Source organism: Trachurus trachurus (assembly GCF_905171665.1).
Source record: "Trachurus trachurus genome assembly, chromosome: 18".
Lineage (NCBI taxonomy): Eukaryota > Metazoa > Chordata > Actinopteri > Carangiformes > Carangidae > Trachurus > Trachurus trachurus.
The window spans coordinates 26,108,533-26,126,261 of NC_139909.1; the positions used below are offsets into that span (position 1 = coordinate 26,108,533).

The window sequence follows — 17,729 nt, forward strand, 5'->3', positions numbered from 1 at the left end:
CTCCGTCTTCAAATGAGGAATGTTTCAAATAGACTTCTCAAGTGGTAATTGATCAACAGGGCGCAAACTTCACAAACACACAACACAAAAAATTACTAAAATATGGATGTGTATAATTAAGGGAAAATGCCCTTAAATTAACACAAAAAACACTGACAAGAAGAATCATCTTTAAGTGACTGACTGTACTATACAGCAGCTATAGTGTAGAGATGACAGATAAACTGACTGTCCAGATGTAGGCTGTATATATCTATTACCGTACTATACTGTAGTACTATAGTAGAATGATATTGGGGCCAGACAGCGCTGAGAGGATAGGTCTCGCTGTGTGAGCTAGCTAATGGATAACTTGGGTGTTGTGCATCATCCATGTTTTTTTTTAGTTTCCTTAAACAACACATCATGTGGTTCCTAGTTGAAAGAACCACAGGAGACTGAATTAAACTCATTTTCTGTTGTGTTTAGATGGCACTTTGAACACATTTATTGCCATTCTTCCCCTAGCCTGAAATACAACTCTGAGTGGTAAAATGCTAAATCCCTAATAGCACATTATGCACATTAAGCTGTTTGCCTCTAATATTTATCAGACAACATAATTGAAATGCAGGCAGTTTCACTTGAGTCCATATAAGTGGCTTACAAAAGCAACATGGCACGACATTAAAGTCTTCCTCCTCGCTACCTGTCAACCTGTCTACCTGCAACCTGACGCTATTTCACCAACTGTCAAACATATCTTACATTTGAAATTCAGGCTTATGAATGCAACATACCATTAGCTTTTAAGAGTTCAGGTTTTATTTGGTTGTTTGACAGTCCTGGCATACATGAGGTGTCTATAGTACAAGCATCAGTTTCGTATTATAAACAGTCCTTTAATTCAGTGATAACATAAACATTACTTTAATGGGACTTTATCATTGTGTGAGATAAGATTGTGTCCTCATACAGGTGTGTCTCTGTGTCTGCATTCGTGCACATACAGTACTTTAAGTGAACAGTCACAGCTGCAGAGATCGCCCATCACTTGAATTATAGTCTGTCACACTGATTCATACAGTAGCTTCCAGTACAGCAATTTGCTGCTAAAACGTACGCTGCCATATGGGGGCTGTGAGTGGGATGACATGATTTCCCTGTGTACTTCTGCATGACTGAATGATTGTGTGTTCATCTTTATCTCTCTGTCAGAGGAGTGTATGTGTATATATTTAATGAGTTTACTTTGTCAATGCTTTTGTGTGGATTTCCAGGATTTTTTGTTAAAATTAGGTGTGGCACTGAGTATCGTTTGTGTCCACGTGACTTTTTGAGTGGACAAGTGATTTTTGACACTTTGACAGTGTTCACACATGAGAAGACACAGAGGTCACCATAAGAGTACTCGGTGTATCCAACCACGGGCATGTAGCCTGCATATCTACACACCATGTATGCCGTTGCTCTTTGTGTCTCTGCAACTGTCTCTCTAGCTGATGAGGTCTGATCCCTTGATGCCTTTTGCTGTCAGGTCCTTTTGCCCTTCAGCCGATACTGTACACCCACCCACCATTCTACTCAATTTTATCTCTCCTGTCCTCTATTCTCTGCCTTTCTTTAATTTGTTCCTTTTTGCCTGTTCTCTGTTAGCTTTTATGGGCTATAACTGTGTCACAAAGCGTTTTACAAACAATTAAATGGTAGTGAAAGCCAACTTGAATCAAAAACATGGCAGACTAGAATTAAAACAAGGTGTTTAATAAGAATGAAACCACTATTTACTAGAATAAAAACAAATCACAGCATTTATTAAAGACAGTGTTAAGAGATAATGGTGATTTTTAACCTCATCAGAGCACATTGCTTAAAAAGCCTTGCGGGCGTAGTGACTACTGCAGGGTTATGTTTGGTTTGTTGCCTAGATTCTACAAAATATGGGAGGAATCTGCTTGAGGGAATAAAAATGGAATTAATTCCTTCAACTGCAGAGCAATCTTAAAAAAAACAAGACAAATAAAAATAATGTAGTGTGACATGCAGAGTTTTCTTCAGTAAGGTGTCAGAAATCTACAGCTCGGCAGTCCTGGACTAGACAGGGGAAACTGATCAGTGTTATGATATTATTGTCTGCATGTCAAATCATACTGTAATTTTTGAAACTCTAAATTCCCGGCGACTGTCTGGGTTTCTTCTTTCCAGCTTTTCATGAATGCTGAGAATAAAATAGTGCCAATGCTGCTGCCTGGTGGCTTAACAAAGTGGTTTTTGACTTGTTGGATGTGATTGAATTCGATTTGCACCAGTGGCTTTCCAATCAAACAAATCATCTGGCTGCTGCTTCTGAGTGAGCTGGAGAAATGAATTGTTGTGTTGTGCACACACATTCATTTCAATTGAATTTGACTCTGGAGCAGTTGTTTTTAGTTTATTAACAGTTTTTGTAGATTAATGATCAAGACCAAATATTTTCTTATCACATTTACATTTATATAGTATGTGAGCTACATTCATTTCAGCCGCATACACTTAACATTTACACCAGATCTGAGTATAGGCTATTTAAACAGATATTCCCATGATGTGGTGTTCTCACTTGCAGTGTGTGACTTCTCACTGTGGAAATCACTGGCTGCTGTACACTGCTTCCATGAACAAATTGTGAGAGTGGCCATGGAATAGCTTGTGACCTTTCCACTTCAAGGACTTTCTGCCTTGTTTCCACCCCATATTTTTCTCTTCAGATCTCTCAGCATCACTCGATTCTCCCTCCCACATACCACTTGTCTTAAAATAATGCACATTTTTCCACCTCCTTGTCTTCCTCATCCCTCTTTTCTCTCTTGTTTAAGCACCAAAGTCTGCCCCCACCCCTCCATTGCTCTTCCCGACCACCCTGCTTTCCTTTCCCCTCCTGCACTATTTAGCCATGTAGTTGAACTATGAAACATGTTAACGCAGCAACAACCCGCCCCCCATCAACATGCAATATGAATGAACTAAACAAAATCAAGATAGAGAAGCGTGGATGTTGGAATGTCTGAGGGCCAGATGAATAAATTATTACCAAAAGGCTGCAACAAGGTCAGTAACTGAGTGACACAGAGAAAGGTAGAGGACAGGAGACTGGGGAAGTTGTCACGCTATGGGCTTTTGGTCATTGAAGGCAACTTTGATGATTAGTTTGGAGACCCCCAACAGGAGGCACCAGTCTCAGAGGGTTGAATCAATCTCTGAAGTGAAACGCATTGGTCAGTTTCTCAGTGTGGTCAGTTTTGGAAAGGCTAGTTAATTCAAAGAACAAAAACACTTTCACAATGATGAGTATCAGTGCTCTCCATCTTAGAAAAGCTTGAAGAAATGAAGATGACAGCAGAGGGAGAGAAGATGTGGGAAATGTGGCGTTAGGATTTGAAACAGAAAAGGAAGAGTGAAAAAAGCTGGATAAAATTGAATAACTGAAGAAACTGAGACAGAGAGGAGGAACATTTGTCCTCACTTAATGAAGAGACAGTAGACTGATGGGCATTTGTGTGTGAAACAGAAACAAAGATCCAACAGGTCAACTCAGTAATATACTTTTGTTTCACATCTCTTCATTTTATGTTAGGGAGAAAAGAAAAAGAAAACAGCCGTATGAGACCTATCCATCTTGCTCTTATCTCCTTTTAATGGAGCTTTCAGAGCAGGTGAAGGAAAAAGCTGCAGAGAGAGAAAGAAAGCCATGAGGATACAGGAGAGCAGCAGAGGCAAACACAGTAGTATTATGTGCACTTAAAGAAGTACAGCAATATTAAAAGCAACCATTACTGAGATTTTATTTAAAGGCCTGACCCACAATTGCAATGTCACTCTCTGCTGTTGCCTGGTGTCTGTATTTTGGCTGACTAGTGCCATTTATTGCAGTGGAGACAGTTTTCTGTTCAATGAAAACAAAACACTTTTCAATCAATTCCCACAGTGTTTGTGGTGTTAACCCACTATTAAGGTGGCCAAGCTTAGATTTTTATCATCAGCTGACAAAAACAATCTCGCCTCATGGCTGGCTTTGTTCTGGAGTCTTGAAAGTTATGAAATTTAAACTGAAATTAGTTTAGGATAAAGCAACATTTACAGCTCCAGCTGTCACAGAGCTGCAGTGACCAGAGCTCACTCATTATACTCAAGGCTGGCTGATGGGCTGTAAGATAAAAGCACTGTGTGAAACAAGCTGCAACCACTGTGATACATTAAGAGCTGTTAAATCCTGGAAAGGGAACTACGGGATAAATGACACAAACTGAAAAAAAGTTAGTTTTTTGTAGTTCTCACAGGCACTTGAATTAGCAGGTAATGGATTATAATAATCAAGTAGTAATTCCATTTCCTAGTCTTCCTGAACAGGTATTTCCTCTCCTTAGCAGCACCTGAACACACCCCCAACAACACAGACCTATGTATGTCAGTCTCTACAGTAGTTGGATTACCAGTTCGCCCCTGTTCCCTCATGTGCCAATGAATGATGTATTAGCTGGATTGTATAAAATCTTGTGTTAAACACAGAGCAGCTATAAGTGTACTTTTATAGCAAGAAGTTAAATATTGATTCAGAATTATGGTTGGTAATTATAATTCTATAGATTATATATATTTCTATGATTTTAACTCGCTGGGAAATTACATTTTGATTAAAAATGTATATACATTTTAATAAGCTTACTGAGGAGAATACTGAGCAGAGGAAAAGAAGAGTAGGTTTTAATTAACAACAGTGTAGGTGAAGGAGCTTCGCTGCTGCTCTGCCAGTGAAACACTGTTTGGTTAAAGATTTGTACCTGGTGTAAATCATAAGAGAATATCTTGCTTAACATGTTAGGCTGCTACTATTTTCATGACATCCTTACGGTGGAAAAACATTTACTTCAGGTAATGATTTAACATGGATTCCTGACACTTAAATTCATTTATGCTTTGACATGTAAAGTAACACAGAGGTGCAAACAAAATACAATGTGTAGTAAAAGGAAGGCCAAGAGAAGCAGTGCATATAGAGAAAATTAGAAGTCGAAGGTGTGAAGCAAGGAATGTGGGGAAGGAGGGAGAGATGAGGAGACCAGGATGAGGAGTGATGGATGTCATAGCACGAGCGGCGCTGCAGCCCTGTTGACAGGATGACAGGGAGGGATGGACTTGGTGCTCTGGAATCAAGCACGTATGGATAGAAGGAGAGGAGGAGAGTATTAATGCAGCACCTTGACATTTTGTATTTTAATCTATTTTTCTACAGCCGGCACTTGTCAAATTCAATGTATCCACCACACTTTGGGTGGCTAAGCTCTGTTATCAGTTTAGCTTTGTGCGATGTGAAGCTGATTCTGAAGCATGGGTGGAAAAGCCTTATTGTTATATACTGATAAGTGGATGATGAAGACAATCTACTGAAGCCCAAAACCATGTTACTCCTGTGAGGCAAAGACTGGGAAAAGAGGGCTCTGTTGTACGCAGGGGAACAACAGAAGAGGGTGAATGTGAGAAACAAAGGAGTGAATGTAGAGGGTGTGTGAGATATTTGTCTTTGTCAATATCTGATAACATCAACAAGGGAGCAGCGATCACCCTCTGTTTCTCAATATATCTGCTGATCTGTCCATCAATCTTTTTTCACAGACATCTCCATTCATCTGTACTGAATCACTCCATCATGGCTGACTATTTCTCCCTCCTCCTTTTTCCTTCTTTCCATCCTAACGAACCTCTCTCTTTCTGACCTTTACCTCTCGTGTTTTTCTACTGATTTCTGTTTAACTTTGTCTCCAGATTTCCATCCCTCCACATTTCTCTCATTCTTAACCTTCCATCATCTGACCATACCTTCCTCTTTCCTCCCTAGTTCCTCATCTTCACCCTCTTTCTCTTTTCTGTGCCTCACTGTCTCCACAAAAAAGGACAATTATCCATTTATTTATCTGATCCACCTCCTCAACACTATTTGACTTTTTTCCATTCCCTTCTCTTTTTTCATCTTCCCACTGTTATCTGCTTTTCAGTGTACACTATCATCCAAAGTAGTGACAGAGCTATGAAAACTGTAACTGTGGCAGCGCTGGGAGCCTGCAGAGAGCTACAAGACCTCACTCCTTCATCTTCTCCTCCCTCTTTAATTTCCTCATCTATCCAAATTTAAATATCAGAAAAGAAACTGTCATTCCACAATTCATCCCATAAATCAGTTGTCTCTTTTACTCTTGAATCTGTCTACCAGCGTAACTCAAATCTGTCTTTCTATTTCCTCCATCCCACCCCACCATGCATCTTTCTCTTGTTTGTTTCTTTTATTGGAACACATTTGCATGCGTCACTCAGTCTGTTAATAATACATTTTACAATGCTGCTGTGTGTGTGTGCGTGCATGTGTGTGTGTTTGTGTGCATGCCCCATCCTCCAAAGAACAATTTCGAGTTTAGAAATAGGTTGAGTCCTAATTAGCAGCAGTGTGTTTGTCTTGCTTTGCACATCATCATAAACACCTTCATTTGCACACGATAAACACACATCGCACGTTGGTTTATATTCACAGCGCCATGATTCGTCGCCATTATATTTAATTTTCTTCATTTCCATCATATAAAGCCATCAGTCACTGGTATAATTGGCGATGAATGACCCTGGATTGTTTGTGCTCATTAGGTTTAGATTTCTGTGAAAAGTCCTACATGTCTACATCAGGCTTTTCATAAATAATGTGTTTTCAATGGGTCAAACAAACTCTGGTGCATGTGCCAGTTTATTGTTCATTTGGGCTGAAGTGAATAATGTCAATCAAACTAACAACCAAACTGAGTCTGATCACAAACTGTAAAACTATTTCCTGATCAGTTTTCATGATTTCAAGAGCATTGATTTGGTAGTGTACGTATGTACATCACATCACGAGTGTGGGGAATTTCCCCCAGATATAACAAAAGATGAAAAGGAGTAAAAACCTGATAATGTTAGAGGAAGGCCTCTTCTCTTCCTCTGTTTCTACCTTTTTTGTCAGCAGCTACAGTATGATACATGAGGCCCAACTGCACTGTTAACTAATGATGCTCATTATTTCTTTTCTTTTTTTCTTTTTTTTTTAAGTATAATTGTTTGGCTTTTCATGCCTTTATTTTGATAGGACAAGTTGAGAGAGACAGGAAATGGGAGGCAGAGAGAGGGGGAATGACACGCAGGACAGGGCCGCTTGGTGCGGGACTTGAACCAGGGCCGCCTGCAGTGAGGACTACAGCCTCAACACATGGGGCGGGTGCTCTACCAACTGAGCTAAACACCGCCCCAGATGCTCATTATTTCTTCATGAGCTCTTTGTGACATCAGGAAAGATGCAGATACGTTTCTATTAAATACAGCAACAACATTTGAATTGATCTGAATTGAATTTGATCTGACAATGAATTGTCTGAATGGCACAAATTCATGTTTAGATTGCGTTCTCCGTGTGGAAAAAACAAACAAAAAACATAGCAGTATATGAGTTTTTTTCTCTTGGTCTGAAACAAATCAAATGAACTACAGCTGTGAAAGTACAGGAGTTCAAAACTTCTGAGGAATAGCAAATACACAGAAAGCAGTAATGTAGACAGCTTGAGGGACCCACAGTGTTCACATGGCACCTTGTTAACTCTGGTAACATCCAGGACCCTGAGCAGGTGTTAGAACACCAGGAACACACACCTGCAGGTAGGAGAACCACCAGCACCACAGGAACACACACACACGTACTTGTACAGGGTGTAATTTCCAAAGAAACGCCCTTTGACCTTGAGAAGGTCATGCGTGGAGAGCCTTCAGTATGAGCACACTTAGTCCTGCTGTGTGTGCGAGTGAGGGAGAAGAGAGTGTGTATTCCTCCCTGTGAGTGCTGGTTTGTAATGGTGGAAAGAGCCATTATGCGTATTTTTCTTTTTCTTATGCATTTGTGTGTGTGTGTGTGTGTGTGTGTGTGTGTGTGGTCTGGTGATCTGGTGTTTTTTTCACATAATCTCTGGTCAGATCTCATCTATTTTTGAGTGTGATGCATTGTTCTCCCCCTCCCCTCTTGTTCCATCTCTGCCACTCATTGCCATGGTGATTATGAGCTCAAATTAGCCCAGTATTTTATGGAGTGACATTTCTCCCTTTCCTCCATTAGAGCACCCTCTACTCAATTTGCTGCTCGTGCATTTTGTGGTTTTGTCCAATTACTGTCTCACTTCTGTTCCCTTTTCCCTCTTTTCTCCTCTGGCTCTCTGATACCTGTCTCCTCTCCATGCCCATACAGTATATACTGTATGTCGTCAAATCACTTGTAATGTCATGTATAAAAATAGCCAGAAAAAAATCACTGCTAATATTATACAACCTGGACACAAATCATTACTAATAACACTGAGTCAGACACAGTTTAATTACCAATACTCGACAGTTCAACATGCTGGATAATGATTGGTGTTTGAGGGTTTTTTGTGTTCTTAATTGCTTTACACATATGGGTCAATACAGTGAGACATTTTTTCCCCTGTTGCTGCAGCTCATCCAAGGAACTCTAATATGCTTAACACTAAAATCTATTGTCATTCAAAGACCAAAGCTTATTGAAAATTGGGAAACATGCATGAGTGCACACTCTGAAATGCTCTGTCACACTCTCAATTTTCAGTTTAACTGCTCCTGGTTCCACGTGTCGTAAAGGAAACCCTGACTATTACAGGCAATCAATGTAATAGATTTTTGGGATCATTGCTATTACTGAGTCTTCATTCACTTGCAGTGATACAGAACTCCTTCCACTGATGAGAGTAATAATGATTACCTGTTTCAATTTTTTGGGGAAAATTAGAAAGAAGTTATCTCATTCCTGTAGGGACACTGGTTTGTTGCAGCTGAGAACAGCCAGGGGAGGCATCTCACACAGGAAATAACAGAGCAAAAAGGAGCAAATGAGTTTCATGAACACTTTTCAACTAGAGATTACACTATTTAGACATCAGTAAAAGGATTTGTAGGTATGAAAACAAGCCATGTTTGTGTATGAGCACAGTGACACAGAGCTTCAATGAGGGTAGTAATGATTACAAGTTTCATTTTCTGTAATATTAGCTCCAACAAATTTCAACCTGTTTTGTTTGAATGCTGTACAAATGCACTGCGCTACTGCAAGTTTTAACAAATAAGAGAAATGTTAGGAGCCAGTATTAAGCGAGATGCAAAGGACACTTCCTGGATAGTAATATTAGGATGTTTACATTTTTATGTTCATGATGACACTGACTTGTGGCTCCATATTGCGCGGCACAGTGTGATGGCTGGTAATGACCTGTGGACTTTCTGCAGCACTCAAGGAAATTCTTTGTTAGTTTCCTTTTTCTTTTTCTTTTTTTAAAATGGATTGCCAATGCTAATCTTGTATTAGAAAATAGGTCTCTTAATTTCCCTGGGTATTTACATGACTGATAAATTTCCATATTTCTCAAATGATGCTCGAGGTGAGAGATCACTGAGCGGTTTTATTGAATTCACTGTTTGCAGAATCAAGTGAATGAGGTGATGAAGTTAGTGTAAAGTATCTACAGCGTGTGTATATATAGTATGTGGTGGTGGTTATTCACTTCCCAATCCAACATAACAACAACAACATTTAGCAGGACTGCAGAAAGAGAGACACAGATGCGTAGTTATGATTGTATGCATTTCTTCACTGCTTACAAACAGTATTCTTTGGTCAGTTCTGCAGCAGTCTTTACATTTCCATATACAGTATATTTTCATTTTCACACCATGGACAAAAAACAATCCTTTAGAAAGAAAATACAGCATCCAAAACCTAATATGTATCCTAGCTGTCTGAATTAAAGAAAACACCCTCTCCACTGCTGTTACATCACTATGTTTTTTTGGCCCATCTTTTTTTGGGTTACACTCAACAACATTGAGATGAATCCTGTTCTTTCCATACAGATTTACAGTATCTGTATCTGTGTGCTAATAGCTTAGGTCCACAAAAAGCCTGCAGGTGTTTGCACCTGTACAGAAATGACTTCAACGGCTGGGGTTGTTTTCATTTACTCCACCACAAGAACACCAACCACATCTCAGCGCATACGTTATCTCTCAGTATAACTCAATGCACAGTAATAGGTGACCTGTTCTTTTACATTGTATCTCTTTCTGCCCTTTTCCCCCATTACTGTATCCCCCTCTCCCTTTTCTCCAGAGCCATTTCCATCTGCCCTCCTCACTTCCTGCTATCACTATCAATTTCTTCTGTTCTTCTGTATCCATGTTTATGTATGTGCGCTGGACTTATATGCAGGTCTGTGGAGGATCATACAGGCATGTGGGGGTGTGTGTGTGTGTCTGCATGCGTACAGGTGTGTGTGTGTCTGTAATTGAATGTCCCCATTCTGGACAAGTCTCATCCCAGTCTCATATTTCTGTCATTTACGTTGTTTTTCTAGCCGATCCACTGTGTCCTCCCTTCCTCCTAACTCCTCTCATTTATCATTCCTCTTCTGTTTTCACTTTCTATCTATTCTGTTGCTATCTCTCCCATCTTCCCTCTTCCATTTCCGATTTTCCTCTGCTCTAGTTTTCTTTGTAGTTATTATTCACTGTTTCTCTCTCCGTCATTTCTCGTCTTTCCCTTGTGTACCGTTGTCTCGTTTCACCTCTCTCTGTGCTGTTAGTTGATTTGTTTTTGCAGCTTCACATTTCTTCCTATGTTTTCCTTCACCCTATTTTCACATTGTTGTCTCCCATCTATATTTTGCCTCCCTTTTTGTCCTCCCTGATTTCTTGATTTGCTCCTCGCTTCTCTCTCATGTTGCTGATTCGTGTTTGCAGGTCTCCTTTCACTTTCTGCGCTTTTCCTTTTCATCAAATTTTTATGCTCTTGTTCTGTCATTTTCTTATTCAACCCCTCCCCTTTCTGTTTATTTGTATATCTTCTATTGTCTTCCCTTCTCACAGCCTTCTCCTCTCTTTCATTCCTCCCTCCCTCCATAGCTCTCTATGGAAATCTTCTCTGTATTTGTCGCTTCTTAGTCCCCCATTCCTCCATCTTACTCGCCCCTCCCTGACTATTTCTAAATTGGATTCCTTCCTTTTTTCCTCTGTCTTTATATACACCTGGTCCCCTGTTTCCCCTTTTCACAATATATCTTTCTTTTCTTCTGCTTACGTTGCCTATTTGTCATTCTCTCTTTCTTACCTTCTCATACCTCCGTGCTATTTCATCCCTCCCCCACTTTTCTGAAGTGTTTCTCTCTGTCTGCAGTGCACTGTCCTTCTCATGATTCATGTCTGTATTTTCAAGGTGTCTCGCAGTCAAACTCGCTCTTTATTCTGTTGTTATTTTCTTTTCTCCAGTCCTTCAATCCCTCATTGACAGATCTTGTCTGTGTCAAAATGGAGGGATACGTGTCTGTTCTGTGTGTTCGTGTTGCTGAACAGCATGGAATGGTTGAATTAGTAAGTTCCCGTGTCTGCACCGTCGGTTTTAATCAGGTCCCTGGTACATTAGTGAAGCCTCTTTGCGACTCAGCGTTTTTTGCGCACAGTGTGCAAAACGGCTGTGCTTAATTTAGGAACAATCCTCTGATGTGTGTATTCGTGTGCCCCATGAGTTGTGTGTTTTATCCAGTGTGAGAGAGCAACTGAGTGACTGAGTAACCAAAATCTTTCAAGCAAACATCAGGTCTGCTGCATGTTAGAATAAAGCTGTTATTCTCAGGAAAAGATTGAATGTTCATTTTGTGTGTTTTATACATTTTCAGGACCCTGTAATTGCTGACCTCTTTACATCCGAGCTGCACTTTAAAAAGCTCTTTGTAGGACAGTTTAAATCCTCTCTGACTGCCTAATTTACAAAGACCCAGATCATGATTTAGTGCAGAGGCTACTGTAGCTGTTAAGATGAAAATAAAAGCTTCCTTCGGGCGAGCTGGTCATTTGTTTTTCTCAGTTTTCTACTTTTAACCCATTAATACTGTTAATAGATTTCTGCACACTGGGCTCTGATCCAATAAGAGTAGAAGGAAATCACTACAGAGCCGTTGAATTAAGTTATTTTGTTTATGGTCACTGTCCTGCATAAGATCAGTTCCATTTTGAAAATCAGGTAGATGAATATGAAGCGATGAAGAAATGAGATTGGACTGAGAAAAACTTTGAAGGCATCATCTGAATTATATTTATAAATAAATTTATAATATATATTATAAATGAAATAAAAATGAACCTTTGAACTTGTTTGAAATGCTCTGTAGTTATTACCCATGTCTGGTGACAAACTCTACTTTTTCCTAAATATGTATGCAATATATCTTGAGATTCCTTTTTTGAATAATTTGAATAAATGAAGAGCAAGCAATCTGGTAAACAAAGGCTTACATTCATTACGGATTTTCCACAAATTAAAGATTACAAACACTACACTGCCACAGTGGTACTTTGTACCAGTAAAACTACACTGACTCATTCTAAGTAATTTCTCTTGGGGCAAATCTTAGATTCTGTGACCCTCAGTCGCTAAGACAGCATAGAGAAAAGCCAGCCTTATCACAACATGAATCTGACCTCATTTTCTTAGGCAAAGTCACAACTTTTAATTGGTATTAGTGACAGCAGCCACGCGTTTCCTCTGAGAGTGGGCCACTCAGTTGGACAGGCAGACAAGTGATTCCCTGCATGTTAATAGAAAAGCACAGCGGCAAAGAAGGCCTCCTGGATTGTTTTCAGTGGTAGCTGTTGCAAAAGCCTCTGGTGTCCAGTGGCGGCCCTGCATTAATATGACAGCAGCTTCCACATGCCTTTGTTTCTCAAACACTGAAATGAACTGGCACATTATCGTGGAGCCGGTGGCCCGCAGTATACAAGATTGTGAATCAGTTGGCAGTGTTTGTGACTGAAAAGCACAATTACAATGAATTAGAATTAATTGAGCATGTTTGACTAGTTTAACCGAGAATCTTCAAGTTAGGCCAGTTTGACAGAAACGTGGCTCAGATAGGCCACCAATTCCCCAGAGAGCACCATGTTCTCCATTCATTATTTAGTTTAATTATGAGAATAGAATATTTAAGTCATTGTTAGATGGGTGCATAGAGTATAGAAACAGTATATACGGCTAATGAGGATTGTTTGGTCCCTCAGACACCAAAGCAGTTGGCTCCTCTGTGTATGCAAATCTACCAGCGTGTTTTCTTCAAGTGGAAGCCACTGTTCTCTCAGGATTGCTCTTGTTAAACTCAACTCAGTTTAAAGTTTCCTGGTTTTCGAATAATTCAGTATTTTCACTAAAGCTCCACAATGTCACCTTCCAACATGCTGACCAGCTCCTCAGCTTTCCTTTCACTTGTCTTTGCATAATCCGTCCTCCAGGCCCTCACTGTCCATCATGTTTTCATCCTCTCTGTATCTTCATCACCTACTCCTCTGCGTCTCCTTCCATCTCTCACACATCTTCTCCCCCCTGACCTCCATGTTTTCTCAACTCTATCCCTGCTCATCTTTATTCCACTTGTCATCTAGTTAATTATACTTTTTTGCATATCCATTTCTCATCTGTTCCATTTTTTTCCTTTTCATTCTCTCCCTCTTGACGTGCAGAATATGTCTAAGAGGTTTCAGCGCATGTGTCCTACATAACGACTTTCTGGCTGTAGCAAGGATGTGTGTGTCTTTTTGTGTATAATGTCATGTTTGCACTTTCGGTGTGTGTTCACTGGAGTGTGTCTTTGCTGCGTTCTTGAGCTGTGTGTGCATCTACAGGTTTAGTGATGCATCTGCATCTCTGTATTCGTTTTGTCTCCCTGTTTCTGCATCTGTATGTATGTCAGTATCTGCACGCGCGTGTGTGTGAGGGTGGTTTTATCAGCTCTTGCAGATGGCCCCAGCCTCTCATCCGTCGTTCCAGTGAAATGAAGAGCCCTCTGAAGAGTGAAGGCAGAGAAGAAAGGAATGGACAGACAGACATGGAGAGAGGGAGAGAGGGACAAAGAGAGAGGGAGTGAGGGGGCGATGACACACAGAGCGAGAGAGGCAGAGGCATGGGGAGAAATGAAGAGAAGTGGAAAAGAGAAGAGGGCGATGAAAAGATGGAGAGATTGAGGAGTGTTGGGGAGAGGGAGACCACCAGAGGGGTCTGTTTACACAAAACACCGTGGGGTGTGTGAAGTGCTCGTCTGAGTGTGTGTCAGTTTGTGGGTCCTGTACCATGAGGGCTTCAAAGGTGACCGGCAAAAATAAAAAAAAAGATTTTCAATTGCACCAATAAATAGATCAGAATTGCTAACTTGAGTGACACTGTGTGTGTGTGTGAGAGAGACTAAAGATCAGTTTGTCCTTGTGGGCAAAACCTGATTTTAAGGTTAGTGGTGACAGTTGGCAGGTGAATTGGCAAGCAGTGTTTAAGGCTGCATGGAGTCTTAGGAAATGAATGCAATGTATAGACGATGCCCACAGAAGTGACTCAACAGGGGGTGTGTGTGATTCTGTTCAAGTTTCCCTTTGTGAGTGAATTTTTCTACTGTATGTGCCACTCGCTATAAACGTTTGGTCACATGTGTGCGTGCGCATTTGTGTGTGACAGTTGGCTTGCATTAAAAAGAGGCTCTTCAAATCGCCGTGGGATACGGAGTGTTTACAATGCAGCACCCGCAGGAGAGAGAACAAACAGAAAGGAGACGGAGAGCGAGGGATAAACGGGGGAAAAAAGAACGTGTGGAGAGACGAGGTGGAGCAGGCGAGTTTGTGCCGTGTCGAAGCAGGCAGCGAGCGGGTAGAAAAGGTGAACGAGGGACAAACTGGAACTCTGCAAACTGACTCTAAACAGCCAGAAAGGAAAGCAAACAGACTCTGGGTGGTGAGGGGAAAAATAAGCAGCAACAAGGGGAGGGGGTGAAGAAGAAAGGAAATAGAGGGAAAGAGGAGTGACCTAGGGATCAGAGAGGTTTTGGTACCCGCTTAAGGAAGTAACAAAACACAAAAGGGAAAACAAAGGAGATGTGTGTTTAGTGTTTTGTCCTTTTTGATTATTGCTCCATGTTGTGCTGTGTAATGTCACTTACCGCAGGCCGTCTATTTTATTGCTGGAGAAGAGAGCAGTGGCATACAGAGATGAAAGACAAAGAAGTAAGAATGAAAGACTGATAAAACATCAGATGTATTATCATACACCATTTAATGAATTAGCTTATGTTTTAAAATTTCATCAGTCAGTTGAATTAGCGTGCACACACACTAGAAAATTAAAGAATGTAAGTGGAGTGACCAAAAATATCTTGATTGAATTGATATTTCTAATAAATGATATATAGCCATCTCCAATGAATAATAAAGTTTATTTGTTCAGTTTTTCACTTAAACAGATTTGCAAAGACGGCTTTTTTGAACAAAATATGAAATTTACTAAAATTTGGAATAAACTGACATCAAAGCTTTGAGAGATAACTTTAAAAATGAATAAAATTGCGACAACATAGGATAAAACAAAGGCTTAGGAACGACAAAAGCAGTTGCAAAAAGCTGACAATTATTAAAAATTGTAATTACAAAAGCTTAGCTTCATCAAAGAGTTGACAAGAGTCTCATTTGGCAAACCTGACACGATCGCTAATGGTTTGTCTTTCCAAAGTCTGAGCCATGCCAGTGAAGGCAAGTTTGTTTAGCACCTCTCAACAAGACAATTAAAAGTACCAAAACAAGAAACATAAAACTTAAGATATAAAGAAACAATGCAACATAAAAAGACACATTTGAAAATTTGAAAGAGAACATTGAAAAGGAATAAACAGAGGAATAAGACGCCAGTGTGCTTTCAGTGATATGAATAAATAACACAAATTTATTTGAGGATGAAGGTTTAAACCATGATAGGAGACCTGAGAGTGGAGGCATACCTCGACCTGGAGCTGTTTCCACAAATGTGGTGCAGTCAGTAAAGGCAGTAAAAGCTGCTTCTCTGAGCATGTCACTGTAGTTAGTTCACCTCCTGCAGAGAGACAGGTTAGGCGTTTTGTGGCCTTAGTGGAAAAGAGTCGATCACCACTTGCTCCTTGTTTGGAATCTTAAAACGAGAATAAATGCAGAAGCCAAAGACTTGGGAGTCAGGTAATAGACAGAGTTCAAAGGTCAGTTGAAGATATAGCTGAACCATTTAATCCACAAGATTTTAAAATCAGCTCTGAAATGAACAGGTCATCAGAGTTCAGAAGAGATTGAGCTAATATGGAGCATATTGATCCTTTTTGGAGAATTGGCTCAGACTGAGGTAGCTGTATTTTTGAAGGGCTGTATAGAGAAAACACAGTATACTCTGTCTGAACAAAATGAAAGTGAAGGAATTAAGATTGTGTCACATTTTAATATGCTTAACAAACAAAAAAGGATTTCTGCAATGCCAAAGGATATTTTTGGATCGGGGTGCAAATGATGAAAAGCTTGGGGGCTCTGGCAATCCAGCTCAGTTATTAGCAGTACATGAGGAGGGTAATAAAACCACACTGCCCTTATATATAACAGGAACATTGGTGAGAAGGGCAAAGGGAGGAGACACGGAAACGAGGAATGAGTAAAATGACAGATAGAGAAGGAGAGGGGGGAGGAGAAGGGAAAAAAGAATAAGCTAGGGAAAGCCAGCCAATCTAATTCATTTTTGAATCCCATTTAGCTGATCCATAGACATCACCAGTGACCGGCTAAATCAGTCAGGCGTAATGACCGCCATGTGCAGTACTGGGGAAACACAGCCACTTCTTTCATGGCTGTGGATTAGAGCTGGTCCTACTGGTTAAACAGATTTTTCAGTGGACATCAGTGGGATGAGGGCAATTAAAATGAAATTAGAAGAACATTAGTAATTGAGCAAGAATTGGATTTGAATAAAGCTCTTATCTAGTCCATATGCCGCATGTGAAACCAACCATTTTAATGTGACATAATTATATAAGATGTACAGCAGATTCTACTATTGCCAGAATACCTCATTTTATTCACTGTGCTCAGTGATTCTGTGACGTTCCTGCTCCGAGTGCCTCCTTCTGTTTTTGTTTACATGCTGTATTTGTGTTTGAGTGCCTCCTACACAGGTGAATTAATATCCTGTTCCACCAGATTCCAGAAAAAACATTGATCATTTTAAATGTCAGAACATTAAGGTACTTAAAGTGTTGACGCCAGCAGAATGTCAGCCAGAAAGCACTTGGCTGTAATGTCCAGTGGTTGACTTGTTCTACTTTTAATCGCTGTTTTCATTATTCAGTTAAACATGTTTAACTTTTTAGAGCTGTGAACCAAATGATCTTTTAAGTAGTCAAAGTTCACCCAACAATCTGTGATGTAGACAGATCCAACAACAAAATAAACAGCATATTTATCTTGAACAGATAGCTGGAGGTTTTGGCTCCAGCCCCACAGTCGTACCATTTGTTTTCCATTTCCATATTATCCCCATTAGATCCCATTCACATTCCTGTCTTTACCTTTCCCTGCCAGCTCTGGCTGTATAATGTGCTTGCTTCAGGCTCACAGGTTGCTAAGTGTCCATTCCTCATCACACAGAGGTTTTCCACTTCAGTGAGTGACTGGCGAACCACCGACACATCCGTACCCCAGTGTTTGTGTTTTTCTGCTGACATGTGACAACTCCTGAGGTCATGTATGAGCTGAATAGATTTAATGGATTCTTCTCCCCCCAAAACGATTCTGAAGCTTTTTTATGTCAAAAATTGTTTGTGTAGTGTTTT

The 17,729-nt window shown here is 40.2% G+C and overlaps 1 protein-coding gene across 1 annotated transcript in view; it reads left to right on the top strand.

Moving 5' to 3' along the window:
* The window catches only part of pcxb (pyruvate carboxylase b), a 275,919-nt gene that overhangs the window by 87,304 nt on the left and 170,886 nt on the right, over nt 1-17,729 (top strand). The window lies entirely within an intron of this gene.